This window comes from Salmo trutta, chromosome 3, assembly GCF_901001165.1.
Source record: "Salmo trutta chromosome 3, fSalTru1.1, whole genome shotgun sequence".
NCBI lineage: Eukaryota > Metazoa > Chordata > Actinopteri > Salmoniformes > Salmonidae > Salmo > Salmo trutta.
In genome coordinates this window covers 24,851,364-24,867,222 of record NC_042959.1, presented here as the reverse complement: position 1 = coordinate 24,867,222, position 15,859 = coordinate 24,851,364, and the positions used below count along the sequence as shown (strand labels likewise).

General features: G+C 41.5%; 1 protein-coding gene across 3 annotated transcripts in view; it reads right to left on the bottom strand.

The window, feature by feature from the left end:
* The window catches only part of LOC115170895 (leucine-rich repeat and immunoglobulin-like domain-containing nogo receptor-interacting protein 2), a 303,513-nt gene that overhangs the window by 193,668 nt on the left and 93,986 nt on the right, over positions 1-15,859 (bottom strand). For all 3 annotated transcript variants that reach the window (XM_029727265.1, XM_029727256.1, XM_029727274.1), the window contains one exon: positions 4,237-4,354. The gene's annotated coding sequence lies outside the window, so the exon portion shown is untranslated. The remainder of the gene's footprint in view (positions 1-4,236; positions 4,355-15,859) is intronic.

Genomic DNA, 15,859 nt, shown 5'->3' with positions numbered 1-15,859 from the left:
ATTCAATATTTCTTGTGCAAATTTTTTTTGCATTCTGGTAATGGGATTTTTAGCATTTTTTGGGGACGCCCCCTTGTATACTAAGCTGGTAACACCCTAAATCCCGGGATGAGCAAAGGACGGTATGACAATATCTGGATACTGCTCAACCTTACTGTTGACATTTATAAAATTGTACCGGCATGTCCTGTTTCCATCAGCCCGGTCGTGACTTTTTTCATGCGTCAGGTAATTCATCTGCATGAAAAGGTTGGAAGGAAACCTGGTTAATGTAAAGGAACATTTGCGTGGTCTCAAGTTCCAGTAGTAACTCTTTAGGCAAGACTTTGTGATAGGATTTAAATATCCTGTGAATGCCCCCAGAAGGCATGCCGTTCCATACTGTTTCATCGTTTTACCTCCCACTCTGAAACCAAATATGTACAGTATTTAATTTCACTCAGTATAAACAAAAAGATGTTCAGTTCTGTCAGTTCTTCACCTCTAAATGCATATCATAATGCATGTAGCCTAATATGCTAAATTGATTTCCCCTGCTTCAATATACATATCTACCATTCCTATTTACAGTGTTTTGCCTCCTGTGTTTCAAGTTTGGATTCTGTGTGTCAAATTAATCTGAAAGCCACTGACTTCTATTTTCAGTTGCACTGTTTATGCCAGAGGCAACATTATATAAAAAAAAGGAAAATCTCAAGAGGGATTTAACGTAAAAAGACGAGAAAAAAAACACACTCCTAAATAGATTTAAAAGCATTGATGTAATAGGCTCAGAAGCAAATCCTTGAATAGATCACTATGCCAGTGTTTTTAAAATGCCATATTCAACCACTGAAAAAGCCCTGGGACATGGGAAGTGCATTTCATGAGACCACACAGATAATCAGTGCCACTGAATGTACAAAAAGAGGTCATCTCAATTCTCTGTGGTAGGAAATAGACTTGGCATGGGGGCGTCATTTTGGACCACTGGTTCCCCATTCTCCATTCTCCACAGTGTTATGAGCACTGGTTCCCCATTCTCCATTCTCCACAGTGTTATGAGCACTGGTTCCCCATTCTCCATTCTCCACAGTGTTATGAGCACTGGTTCCCCATTCTCCATTCTCCACAGTGTTATGAGCACTGGTTCCCCATTCTCCATTCTCCACAGTGTTATGAGCACTGGTTCCCCATTCTCCATTCTCCACAGTGTTATGAGCACTGGTTCCCCATTCTCCATTCTCCACAGTGTTATGAGCACTGGTTCCCCATTCTCCATTCTCCACAGTGTTATGAGCACTGGTTCCCCATTCTCCATTCTCCACAGTGTTATGAGCACTGGTTCCCCATTCTCCATTCTCCACAGTGTTATGAGCACTGGTTCCCCATTCTCCATTCTCCACAGTGTTATGAGCACTGGTTCTCTGCAACCCGGTAGTAGTAATCATTTTTATAGCCCTTAATTAAAACGTCAGAGCAATATGCGGCCGAGTTCACCAAATTAAAAATAAATTAAGATGGCAGATGTGGCCTTAATGGCTTAATCCAGCCTTTATATTGGTTCCAATAAAACATAGCCACAGTCCAATATTGTTCAATACTTGCTATCTTCAACAGAATCTGCCATAGCAACACTTTAGCTCCGTATTTTAACAAAAACACAGACAACAACTTTAACACATGCACATAATGACATGGCAGACACTGTCTGTTTCCTTCTCTTCCTTCCAATTGAAATGTAGCCCTGAGTAAGAATGTAGTGCAACTAAATTAGGGGGACACAATTTCAAGCGGGACCACTCCACTGATAAGCTGTAAGAGTGATCTGAGAGAGCTCTCAGGGTTCTACTGCTACATTATGACAATACTAGACTTAAAACGGATGGAAGTGGAGAGAGTAGAAATCAGATGGGCAGAAAGAGAGAGAAGAAAATAAGTCTAATTGTGTTATGTCTCACGGCGATGAAGGGTTTCAAAGAACAACATTTTCTTGGGCGGAAAACTCCAGAGAACTCAGAACTCTGTTTGGAATTCTGTTGTGCCAGGCACATGCAACACAGGGTTAGCATTTGAAACTGAGCATTTAAGCATGTTGACTTGACGCGTTTGACACCTCCGTGTAATCGTATGTCATGTACTGTATAACCTTTGGGAGGAAAATGGCCTCAAAGGAGTGGTAAAGAGGATAAGGTCAAAGATCAAATGAAGTAAACTCAATTTTCTAAAGAAGCTGGTGGTGAACCATGTACTGTATCTATTCCAGTTCTAACTAGTCAGTCAGTCCAAGTTAACCGGAACCATTAACATTACTTTAATGGTCAATTGTACAAAAGGTTCAATTGAAAGTTGACTTCTACTTTTAACACAACCCGTCTGAAAGACACACATATATACACAGACATATATATACACTGCTCAAAAAAATAAAGGGGACACTAAAATAACACATCCTAGATCTGAATGAATGAAATAATATTATTAAATACTTTTTTCTTTACATAGTTGAATGTGCTGACAACAAAATCACACAAAAATAATCAATGGAAATCCAATTTATCAATCCATGGAGGTCTGGATTTGGAGTCACACTCAAAATTAAAGTGGAAAACCACACTACAGGCTGATCCAACTTTGATGTAATGTCCTTAAAACAAGTCAAAATGAGGCTCAGTAGTGTGTGTGGCCTCCATGTGCCTGTATGATCTCCCTACAACGCCTGGGCATGCTCCTGATGAGGTGGCGGATGGTCTCCTGAGGGATCTCCTCCCAGACCTGGACTAAAGCATCCGCCAACTCCTGGACAGTCTGTGGTGCAACGTGGCGTTGGTGGATGGAGCGAGACATGATGTCCCAGATGTGCTCAATTGGATTCAGGTCTGGGGAACGGGCGGGCCAGTCCATAGCATCAATGCCTTCCTCTTGCAGGAACTGCTGACACACTCCAGCCACATGAGGTCTAGCATTGTCTTGCATTAGGAGGAACCCAGGGCCAACCGCACCAGCATATGGTCTCACAAGGGGTCTGAGGATCTCATCTCGGTACCTAATGGCAGTCAGGCTACCTCTGGCGAGCACATGGAGGGCTGTGCGGCCCCCCAAAGAAATGCCACCCCACACCATGACTGACCCACCGCCAAACCGGTCATGCTGGAGGATGTTGCAGGCAGCAGAACATTCTCCACGGCGTCTCCAGACTCTGTCACGTCTGTCACATGTGCTCAGTGTGAACCTGCTTTCATCTGTGAAGAGCACAGGTCGCCAGTGACGAATTTGCCAATCTTGGTGTTCTCTGGCAAATGCCAAACGTCCTGCACGGTGTTGGGCTGTAAGCACAACCCCCACCTGTGGACGTCGGGCCCTCATACCACCCTCATGGAGTCTGTTTCTGACCGTTTGAGCAGACACATGCACATTTGTGGCCTGCTGGAGGTCATTTTGCAGGGCTCTGGCAGTGCTCCTCCTGCTCCTCCTTGCACAAAGGCGGAGGTAGCGGTCCTGCTGCTGGGTTGTTGCCCTCCTACGGCTTCCTCCATGTCTCCTGATGTACTGGCCTGTCTCCTGGTAGCGCCTCCATGCTCTGGACACTATGCTGACAGACACAGCAAACCTTCTTGACATAGCTCGCATTTATGTGCCATCCTGGATGAGCTGCACTACCTGAGCCACTTGTGTGGGTTGTAGACTCCGTCTCATGCTACCACTAGAGTGAAAGCACCGCCAGCATTCAAAAGTGACCAAAACATCAGCCAGGAAGCATAGGAACTGAGAAGTGGTCTGTGGTCACCACCTGCAGAACCACTCCTTTATTGGAGGTGTCTTGCTAATTGCCTATCATTTCCACCTGTTGTCTATTCCATTTGCACAACAGCATGTGAAATTGATTGTCAATCAGTGTTGCTTCCTAAGTGGACAGTTGATTTCACAGAAGTGTGATTGACTTGGAGTTACATTGTGTTGTTTAAGTGTTCCCTTTATTTTTTTGAGCAGTATACATTGTTTTTTAGGATTTCATACCAGCAACCCTCCGGTTGCCAGCTCACCTCCCGGGATTCTAACTGGCAACCCTCTGGTTGCTGCCTCACCTCTCTTAGCCTCTAGGCTACCTGCTACCCATAACCATATTACCCATGTAATGCCCCACATATAATCCGTTTTGTTTTTTGACCCATCAAAAAAATAACATGTGTTGGAAAATTTACAGTAAATTTGAGTACATTTTATTTTATTTTTTTAAGAAAAACATTATTTCCTTACCTGGCAAGGCCTCTGATAGTAGATGTCCATACAGTGTGACTGAAGAGTAGTTGAGCAGTCTTTAAAAATCCCCAGTGCCAACGGAATTCACAGGTCACTTATTCCAAGATTCCGATGTCTGCAATAAAAAAAAGAGACCAAATTTAAGCAGAGATACAGTGGAAGTTTTCCGTTGATAGCACAAGTCTAAGCAGTAACACGCCCAACCAACCAAGATAAACATCCTTGAAGACTGTCAGCCCAAGGAAGACAGAGGAAGGCCACTAAGTCGAAGAAGGAAAAGACCTCTGACATATGCACGGTATCTTCCTTAAACGCTTAAGCAGCTTGATTATTTTTCTGCCAAAAACGGCAGCCGAGGGACGCTTCATTAAATCCTAATTTCTTGACCGACCAACTGGCCAAGGAAAGGATTTAATGAAAGAAGATCCTGATTTAACTCCTAACTGTATGTTTTGGCTACTAATGTAAGTGTCATAGGAGGGGAAAGGATGCATTCATTAACATACATGATTATTCATATCAATCCATTTTATTTTAGTCGACCCAGGATGCTATAGCTCTTCCTAACGAAGGGGAGGAGACTCAGTTTACTTGAATCAATGGTGGAGTTCCTTTAACATGGCTAAACTCCGCCCACCCAGGGAACCGGGCCATGTTAAAGGAATTCCACCATTCAGTGAGAAATACTTAATAAGACAGTTATAGTATGATGACATCAACTTACATTGTGAGCACAACTACCATGCATTACATTCATATGAAATTCATTGTAATTTTAGAGTAATGAAAATCAATGATGTTGCTTTTATCAGTCCTAGGTGTATATAAACCTGAGAACAGATAAGAAATGTGATAAGTAATAAAATGAATTGAACACCTTGTCAGTGAGTGAGATGGGTTTGCTCCCAGAGGACAAGAACTGATACTGTATGTTAATATGATTGAGGAAAATCACACTTCCTACTATCATTTCATCTAGGTATCCACTTAATAACACTCAACAATGGAGAAACTGCATAAAGGTGGAGGAATTCAGATATGATGTCATTGTTTCAGCACAACCCACATAGTTTTTACACTACGGCGCGCAACATGGTTCAATGTGCTAATAAATCGGCACAATTTACTTTTGAGTAATGGAGAGCAAAGCTTGCTGCTAATGTTTGCTAACCTAACTATGCTATCGCTAGTCCCATAAAACATTATGTTTTCTAATGCGAAGAACAAACGTTTATGCATAGTCTAGATAACATTTTGTATTGGCCAAGTAAACTTATTGTTTTTCAACCAAGTTAAGTATTTTGCCAACTATTTTTCATAATTGTTCTGCGTCTGTATATTTAAGCTATAAGACATGAGGGGTTATGGTATATGGCCAATATACCACGGGTAAGGGCTGGTCGTATGTATGACGCAACACGGAGTGCCTGGATACAGCCCTTACCTGTGGTATATTGGCCATATACCACAAACCCCAGAGGTGACCTATTGCTATTATAAACTGATTACCAATGTAAGTAAAGCTGCAAAAAGAAATGTTTTGTCATAACCGTGGTATATGGTCTGATTTACCATGGCTGTCAGACAATCAGCATTCAAGGCTCAAACCACACAGTTTATAATTCGTAAATATATCTCTGGATCCAGTCTTCTCCTTCACCTGTGTTGTAAGCCACCTGATCCATCTTAACTAGAGCTGCTCAACACCACCAAAATTACTTGCTAGGTCTTCTCTCAACAGTGTCTTTGTCATATTTAGTTCTGTTACTGATTTGCACACATCGATCTGTATACTGGTATTAAAGATACAGAAATGAAGTCTCTCCTTGTGCAGGTTGAAAGTGTATGGCTGTTGGTCATCCAGGAAATCCTACAGTAAGTGTCCAATGTGGCAATCTATGATAGCAGTGTAGGAACTCAACTTCGTGGTGGCTTTAGAGCGGAAAGCCTTTCCTTGTAATCTCCGAACTGGTCAGCAGAACAAATCTCCAAAATGGACACGGTGAAGTTCTGGTAGAACTTTTTAAACTGAGCTTGATGAAGCAGAAAGGCATTTGACTGGGACATAAGCCTACAATATCCTGATGCAAATGATTAGACAAAAGAGGCAAAGGCCTGTCTGCACAACACAATTATACAGTTCCCGGTATTTCAGAGCATGAGTGTGAAGTGTTTTCCCCCGGTTGTTTTCAGCATGTGAAAATATGAGCCTTTTTAAAGCTTAGTTCACCTGAGCACCGACAATGTTCTCGAAAAACAAACAAACAAATGTTATTTTATTTCAAATGAAAACAGCAAATTCCCATCCAACAAGTACAGTCAGTGGGCGTTGACGAACCAACAAATGTTCAATGCCTTATAAATGCTTGCGAAAGTTGCCGTTTTCTGACGGCAGCCCACCCACAGATTGGAATAATCCGCCGTTGAAGGATTTGGAAGACTGGAGTCGTGGAGGGATTACGAAGCGGCAAATGAGTGCAGCTTAATTGGAGCAAAGACTTAATGAGAATCCCTTGAGGACTGTAATCAGTGGCAGAGGAAAGGCCCAGGTAGGGAGAGAGCACGGTCAAAGAGATCAGGCTTTCCAAATTATAATAGCAGGGTTTTTCGATTCTATGCCTGAGCCTGACGGTGAGGTTGTTAAGAAAACTGAAGAAGGGTGTCTCTGGTGTCCCTCCTCACTTGCTTTATTTTGAGGCTGAAGAAAGGGGTCATTTCAGGAGAGGTGCTTCAGTTGAACGGAACATAAGAGGCAACAACATAATCCCGAATCATGTAAAACAGATGTATGTCTATTTTGTCAATGGGGACCAGATTAATAAAGGATAGCTAGAATACATAAGAGTCTGTTCCAGGTAGGTAGAAATGCTGACCCTCTGAAAATGCTCTACAGGTTAAACTACCTTAGCTTTCTTTGTAGATGTACGCTATTGGATTACGTTCGCTTCAAGCGTTAGATCTTGTCGGGCATTCAGATGGACTTTAAGTTACTTTTGGTTTGGCATTTTGCTTCAGCTGTTTCTCTTCCTGGCAATACTTTAGTGTGAACACTTTGCTAACTATGTCATTTAGATCAACACCAGGTGGTTAAATGTGATCATTATGTGTGTAACGCACACACGCGCACACGCGCACACGCACGCACGCACGCACGCTTTAGGTGTTGTTTTGTAGACAAAATATCACCTAGTCTACACAGACAGTCATTACTCAATGTTTACTCTTTTTCATAGTCAGATTTCAATGCCTACATTGAGGAATCATCCGTTGACCAACCAGCATTTTCTGTCAGATGAATGCCTGAAAATCCTGTATTAGTCTATCTGCATGCCATTGACAATCTGTCATTTCCCATCTGGATTCTTATTTGTTTACCAAATAGTTGGTTTTAGTATGTGTCCTGATTGAGGTAGTAGCATTTTATTGAGCAGTTTCACCTTGGTGCAGTCTCAACCCACGTCTCTGCACAATCACCATACAACTCGTGTCTGTCCCCATATCTGTACATCAACACTTTATCTGGTAGGATTTATCGCGTTACTTTGCATTCTGCTTCAATAATAATTTCACAACTGAATTGTGTTGCTGTCAAGGCCTGGTGTCGTTCAGTTTGTACCAGACAGGGCTTGCACACATCGCACCGAATGTGGATCTAGCGTTCATCTGCCGATTGTTCAGCACACTTTGTTTTAGGGACCACCTGCTGTAAACAACATTTGTCACGTGATTCTACATGTAAAATCAGTGCGCACTCAAGTTGAGGTGCTATTGTACTCTCGGCCAGCAAGCGTTATCGGTATGTCTGAGCCCTAAGAGAAACGTTTACCTCTTAATCCTTGCAGTCCACTGCAATCCCCACTCAAGCCCCTCTGGCTTGGTCACCATCGTGATTCCATTATGTGGCGACAGACTGAAGCAAGTCTGAGCTTGTGCATTCAATTCAACTTGATGACACATATATGCCGAAGGAGGTTTTAGGCTCAGCTGCATTGATCCACAGCTGAATTCGATTACACGCACACTGAGGACCATTAACAGCAATAATTTCTTCTTCTGTTTCGATGTGATGTCCAATTACATTGCATTAGCCAGAAGTTAGCCATCTAGATTAGCACTGACCATAAACATTTGATAGTTACGATACTTAGACTAGAGTTAACCAGGACATACAATTACTTCTGTGTACAACCAGCTGGGGCAAACTGCCATTGTACCACATTCAATTAATTGCTGCCTCCAAACTAGAGCAACAATAATGGCTTTTGACATCAGCAGATATTCTACATCACATTTTTATCAACCTAAATATCTCTGTCATCGTTGATTTCAATGGGGGGAATGGGGCCACTAATGTCCAAATATTTATATAGTTCTACAGAGAAACTGTTTCATCTATAACAATGAGTCGGTGAGTTTATCCAAACAGTATTTTCACGGTGATACAATACATTTCAGTCATCAAGAGTGTAGATAAACAGGGAGGTACCCTAGATATTATTTGCTGTATACAAAGACATCATTAATTGTCTTTGAGAGTGAGTGAAGCACTGAATGCAGAGAAAACATTGTCAGTAGGCATCAGTACATAGCCTATGAATGTTTCCTTCTCTTCGAAAAAGACAAACAGAGGTCAGTATTCATATTGTGAAAACTTCAGGATAAAAGTGATGTTCAAGAGAACAAATTGATATGTAAACGATGAGGATGAAACAAACAAGGGGAACTTAAGCCTGGAGGCACAGTCAGTAAAGAACAGCAAGTCAAAAACGGACACAGACAGACAGAAAGAAGTGGGATAAAAGTTGAATGCAAATGTACCTGCTGGGGCCCTAGACAAATACATAAATATCCAGATAAAAAGAACGCATGAAAAAATATGGTTGTGGGGGTACACAGCAGTACATTTTTTAAAGAGAACCTTTTTCGAAGATATAAAAGACGGATGGAAAGGGAGAAAACTGCTTGTGCCTTTGGCCTACGTTGAGAGTTGTTGCTGAGAGCTTGGTGAATAAGACCCAGTAATGCCACGTGAACGCTCTTCCTACACAAAGGTTTATTGCATTAGTGCTCAGAGCGGCACTGTGTGTGAGTCAGACTCCGACAGTGGGACTGGCTTCATTAGACAAATCTTACACAATGGGCAGGGAAAAGGCCAAGACAGGCTCCCTCAGGAGACAAAGTGCTCTTTTCCATCTGCAGCATTGTCAAACTTAAACTGTGACATCTGTCCCAATTGAAGTGCTACTGCAGCTGATGTTAAGGAGAAGGAGTGTTAAGTCAGAAATTATCCGAACAGTTATCAGTTATTGTTTTGAAGATGGTGGGCCTTAGGGAATCACTGCTAGTCATTTCTAAATTAATAGGTCCCTCAGAGACATGCAGAATATATAGTCAATGGCATCATTTCTACCATTCACACACCATCCTCTATACAGTGCCACCACACATGGTACCTTGCCGTCTAAAAGATAGCTCAGGTCAAAAGTAACTGCCTCCCTATGGGACAGTATTCCAGAACATGAGAAGAGTCACAGAATGGTATTCTGGAAGAGACCTGTAGGTCATGTTCTTCCTGAATCCCAAATGTCAGGGGTCATGTAGGGTCTGTTATGTAGACACCTCTACTAACCTTTAACCAGAGAAGATCAGCATCTAGATTTACTAGAGGGAAGGGCACATACATGCTTATGATAAGTGCTAAAATACATTATAACCGCATCATAATGCATTATCATTATCAGGTTTTAAGTAAAGTGTTACCAGAAAGCTTTGCACACACACACACACACACACACACACACACGCACACACACGCACACACACGCACACACACGCACACACACGCACACACACGCACACACACACACACTCTTACAGACACACACCATGTGGTGTTGCAAGCACAACTAGCTAAGGAAGGTGATTTACACTCAGTGGCCTAAACAGCAAACACCCAGATGACAAGAGTGCGTGTGGCCTTCTCTGATGTGATAGCACACCACCAAATCTGTATTTAATTGGGAGGATTTCTCCCCACCACAGCCTGATGGAAAGACAACAGCGAGCAAATAATAAAGCTTAAACGAGATCCAAGAAAAAGTAGGGGAAACTAAAGTAAACCAACAAGCCAAGAGATGTCTGATTTAAAGACAGACACAACAAGACTAAACGTGTAATCCTCCACATCCTGTTCAACTGATCAGCTTCCTGTGCTCAGCACCTGGCACTTTCCTCTAATTTGTTGGCTCCAAATGTTAAGCAGAATCATGTCCGACACATACTTCAAGCCAAATCGACAGTAAAAATGGTCGGCCGCCAGGTATTGTGAGGGATTGCTTCACGATTAAAAAGGAGCAAGGGAAAATAATTAAGGAAATACAGTGGCTTGCGAAAGTACTCACCCCCTTGGTATTTTTCCTATTTTGTTGCCTTACAATCTGGAACTAAAATAGATTTTGGGGGGGGTTGTATCATTTGATTTACACAACATGCCTACCACTTTGAAGATGCAATTTATTGTGAAGCAAACAAGAAATAAGACCAAAAAACTGAAAACTTGAGCATGCATAACTATTCACCCACCCAAAGTCAATACTTTGTAAAGCCACCTTTTGCAGCAATTACAACTGCAAGTGTCTTGGGGTATGTCTCTATAAGTTTGGCACATCTAGCAACTAGGATTTTTATCCATTCTTCATGGCAAAACTGATCCAGCTCCTTCTCGTTGGATGGGTTCGCTGGTATACAGCAATCTTTAAGTCATACCACAGATTCTCAATTGGATTGAGGTCTGGGCTTTGACTAGGCCATTCCAATACATTTTATATGTTCCATGCCGCTCGAGTGTTGCTTTAGCAGAATGCTTAGGGTCATTGTCCTGCTGGAAGGTGAACCTCCGTCACAGTCTCAAATCTCTGGAAGACTGAAACAGGTTAACCTCAAGAACGTCCCTGTGTTTAGCGCCATCCATCATTCCTTCAATTCTGAACAGTTTCCCAGTCCCTGCGGATGAAAAACATCCCAACAGAATGATGCTGCCAACACCATGCTTCACTGTGGGGATGAGGTTCTCGGGGTGATGAGAGGTGTTGGGCTTGCACCAGACATAGTGTTTTCCTTGGTGGCCAAAAACTCTAAAAACTCAACCTTCTTCCGTATGTTTGGGGAGTCTCCCACATGCCTTTTGGTGAACACCAAATGTTTTTGCCTATTTTTTTCTTTAAGCAATGGCTTTTTTCTGGCCACTCTTCCGTAAAGCCCAGCTCTGTGGAGTGTACGGCTTAAAGTGGTCCTATGGACAGATCCTCCAATCTCCGCTGTGGAGCTTTGCAGCTCCTTCAGGGTTATCTTTGGTCTCTTTGTTGCCTCTGATTAATGCCCTCCTTGCCTGGTCCGTGAGTTTTGGTGGGCGGCCTTCTTTTGGCAGGTTTGTTGTGGTGCCATATTCTTTCCATTTTTAATAATGGATTTAATTGTGCTCTGTGGGATGTTCAAAGTTTTGGAACATTTTTTATAACCCAATCCTGATCTGTACTTCTCCACAACTTTGTGCCTGACCAATTTGGAGAGCTCCTTGGTCTTCATGGTGCCGCTTGCTTGGTGGTGCCCCTTGCTTAGTGGTGTTGCAGACTCTGGGGCCTTTCAGAACAGGTGTACATATACTGAGATCATGTGACACTTAGATTGCCCACAGGTGGACTTTTGTCAGGGGCGTCGTAAAGGACAGACCAAGGCGCAGCGGGTATTGTGCTCATCTTCTTTCTTTTATTTATAGAGAACACTTAAACAAAATAAACCAACGCCAAACAACAGTTCCGTAAGGACACAAGGACTATACGAAAAAACAACCACCCACAAAACCCAAAGGAAAACAGACTGCCTAAGTATGGCTTCCAATCAGAGACAACGAAAGACACCTGCCTCTGATTGGAAACCACACTCGGCCAAACCTGGAAAACGGAACATAGAAAATGAAAACTAGAACCAAAATCCCCTAGACCAAAAACCCCAAAACACACAAAACAAACACCCCCTGCCACGCCCTGACCAACTACAATTACAAAAGGCCCCTTTACTGGTCAGGACGTGACAACTTTAGTTAAGTAATTATGTGACTTCTGAAGGTAATTGGTTGCACCAGATCTTATTTAGGGGCTTCATAGCAAAGGAGGTGAATACATGTACGCACAACTTTTCCTTTTTTTATTTTTTGAAACAAGTTATTTTTTCATTTAACTTCACCAATTTGGACTATTTTGTGTATGTCCATTACATAATATCCAAATAAAAATCAATTTAAATTACAGGTGGTAATGCAACAAAATAGTAAAAACGGCAAGGGGGATGAATACTTTTGCAAGGCACTCTATATCTCAATTGCCTGGTCTCTTTTACCTTCAAGCTCATTTGTTGTGGAGAGGTACATTGCGTGAATGTCCATCTTTGCCTGCACTGTTTATACACTATATTCAATTTAGGATACACATTTAGCAGATTCCGCTGTCCCCCTTAGGGTATTGTATATTTACTGTATAGTGAGGGGTGTTTTAAAAATGTAATACATGCTTATCAATTTGAGGTAGTGAAAGTTATTCATTGAAAATAGTTTGCTATTCCTGTGTTGAGAATGCTTATCCTCTTGTTTTAGGTTAGGTATAGAGATGAGAGAGAAAGAAAGCTACAAGCTCTACTGTATGTGCAGGCTGAGAAAGTATAGTCACTTCAAAAAGTACATGTCAGGGTCGAAGTGACCGAGTTGAAACATGCTTCAGTGGAGGCAATTTGAAAGTGGACATCAAACAAAACCCAGTGGGAGGAAAAATCATATTTACCTGACAGTCAGCATCTGCTGGGCTCAATTGTTGTTGGCACTGTTATTTACATGGTATAAGAGAAGATTAGGTCATTCTATTTGCATAGCCTACCTTAGGCAAGGCTATGTTTATTTTGTACTATATACTGGGTGTTTACGACTGATATTCAAATCAAGGGTCCTTTGGAGACTGAGTAAATTACTCTAAAATAAAAGCATGTCAAGAGTATGTCGAATACATTTCCTGCATCTATAACCACTCCAAGACAAGTGCAACGCAATAATCAATTCTGCCTCGGTGATATTAATATATTGACTTATTCACCTGTACTCTTATAACCAACCTTTATTTCTGAAACATTACATTAATCCGCTTGTTGGTGTGCTTGTGTGTCCTGCAGCATTTTCCATCAACTCCGAACAAGTGTTGTAAAAATGTAATTTCATGGGTGACGAAAAAGCTAATTGGACACTGGTCCATGCATTTGAATGATGTAATTTTCCCAAAATTAATATTTCTTGATTTGTCTCGGCGATATAAGCTCTATGCAAATACCCTGTCCTATGATGGTGTGTGCCCTTAAAGTGACATCAAAGTGACTATGCCTAATTAACCAGAAATGGACATTTAGCTTATGGTTGTCACATAATATAAAATGTACACTGTACATTTCTGTCTAATAAAATTGGAGTCAAAAAATGTAAGATTGAACCAGTGTAGTAGGCCGTAGCTGTGACCAATGGTCATGGACACATGACAATACCCTTTGAGAGGGTTGAGCTAAACAACACTGAGTTTGTTTAGCTTAACATTTGTTCATGGATAATTCTGTTTGGCCGGTTGTATGCGTCTCAGCCTCAGAAGGCGGGGTGTCGGTCTTTTGGAGTGCCAGGCCCTAACTTGCAGTAAGGGGCTGCCTTGTGTGTGCTTTATGGTACTGATGAGTTATTAATTATAATTTTCTTTGTGATAAAGGCCAAAACTGTCCAAGTGTCTGTCTGCTCTGCCCATCTGTGACCCATAAAACAAACACCACATGCATGTCTTTTTTCACATTGCATCTCTCCGTACAAAAATCTTCTCGTTTGCACAGTGTTCTGCCCTAAGGACTCCCTTGTTCTATTATTTTATTCAAGATGTTGAATAGCTATTTTACAGAGCCTGAATTAAAATTATTCATGCCCATTGAATTAAGTTTTATTTCTGTCCAAACAACAGTAAGAGGCACAACTTGGTCACGCAGTCGTGTTCCAGTTTAATTCTCTTCTTTCTTGACAATTTTTTTCTTCTGAAAACAATGACTGTACTTTTCTTTCTTTTGCAACATGAAATTTTGATGATGGCTAGCTAGAAAAACTCACAACAAGGTCATTAAACCCAAATTATTCATTCATTTCTGTGTTTCCAATTACTGAATTACAGTGGAAAATAAACCAAAACACAGACTTTTTCTGTTGCTGCATAATAAGAAAGGATGAGATGGAGGATGGAGAGAAAGATGAAACACCTTAACTTCAAATAACTGAAATGACTCACAAACACACACCCCTAAATTCAACAATCTCAAGAGATGTGGATTTCTAATAATGTGTTAGCAATCCCGCGTTAGTGGCCTCAGCTGTCGAGGAAAATGGCCCAATCAAAACATCTCAGCTTTAACTTTCATCTTCACAATAGCAATCTCCTACATGTTACTGGAAAATGTCAGCTCTTATCTACATTATTTTAATTTGATTGCTCTCTCTGTTTCCGTTGGAATCTTGACAGGCATCCATTTAGCCATTCTCTCATTCTGCTCACCTTGTTGCTGTTGACAGTAACTGACAGAACGTTGGGGTGTCATAAAGTCAAATATTTGCCTTAAAAGACTCATATCTTCATCTAAACCTCTATCAAACAACTATACTTATCAACCTGAAAGCAAAGTGTATAACATTTGGCTGATAGGATACAAGGAAAAGTTTCATTTAGGAGCTGAAGAACCAAATATTATCCACATTTTCATTCGCATACGCCTGAAATACTTCCTGCTCCTGAAAAACACTAGTGTTGTACTCAAACCACATCTGTTCAGTGGTAACTAAAAGATGCCTAAATTCCAATGAATTAAAAAGTTAGGGAAATATTCTGGGGGTCAGATAGTACTTTGTGCTGTCTGACTGGTCACAGACGCATATGGTTTACCCACGAGCAGTAGCTCCATAAATTAATGCTAACAATCAGAGTTGCCCTGTGGCCAGATCCCTAGCACGCAACTTTGTACTCAGATGGCATGCAGGCCTAGTCAACATTGGGCACAGCTGAAATTATAACTGCTGTAATTGGATACAAATACAATTTATATTACTTTCAATAATAAATGTAACATGCCTAACCCTTTCCAAAATGTGTAACCGACAAATACCAATAACTTTTATTATGCAGAAGATGATTAATTGCTACAGTAGTAATGTTGTTTTGATTCAATACTTTAACCGCTTGTTTTGTACGCTCAACCTTTACACCCTGCGACCAAAACACAAAGCCCTAGTATCTGCTAGGTCTCCACTCCAACATTGCACCCTCAACAGTGACAAGTGTTGACGTGACATCCGGCATGCAAATGGAACATTTACAGAACATCTACGCAAGGTCAATGTTTTTGTTCCTCTCTACGTCTCTCTCTCTTTGCATAACTGTCAGTAAATAGAGCCGTTGTAAACCTGTCTGTCTGTGTATCTCATATAGGCCAACCGAGCCAGCTCAGTTGAAATGAGGCAGCCGGTGAGTGAGTGGCTCGGTCCCCTTGACTCTCCATCAACTGTTTA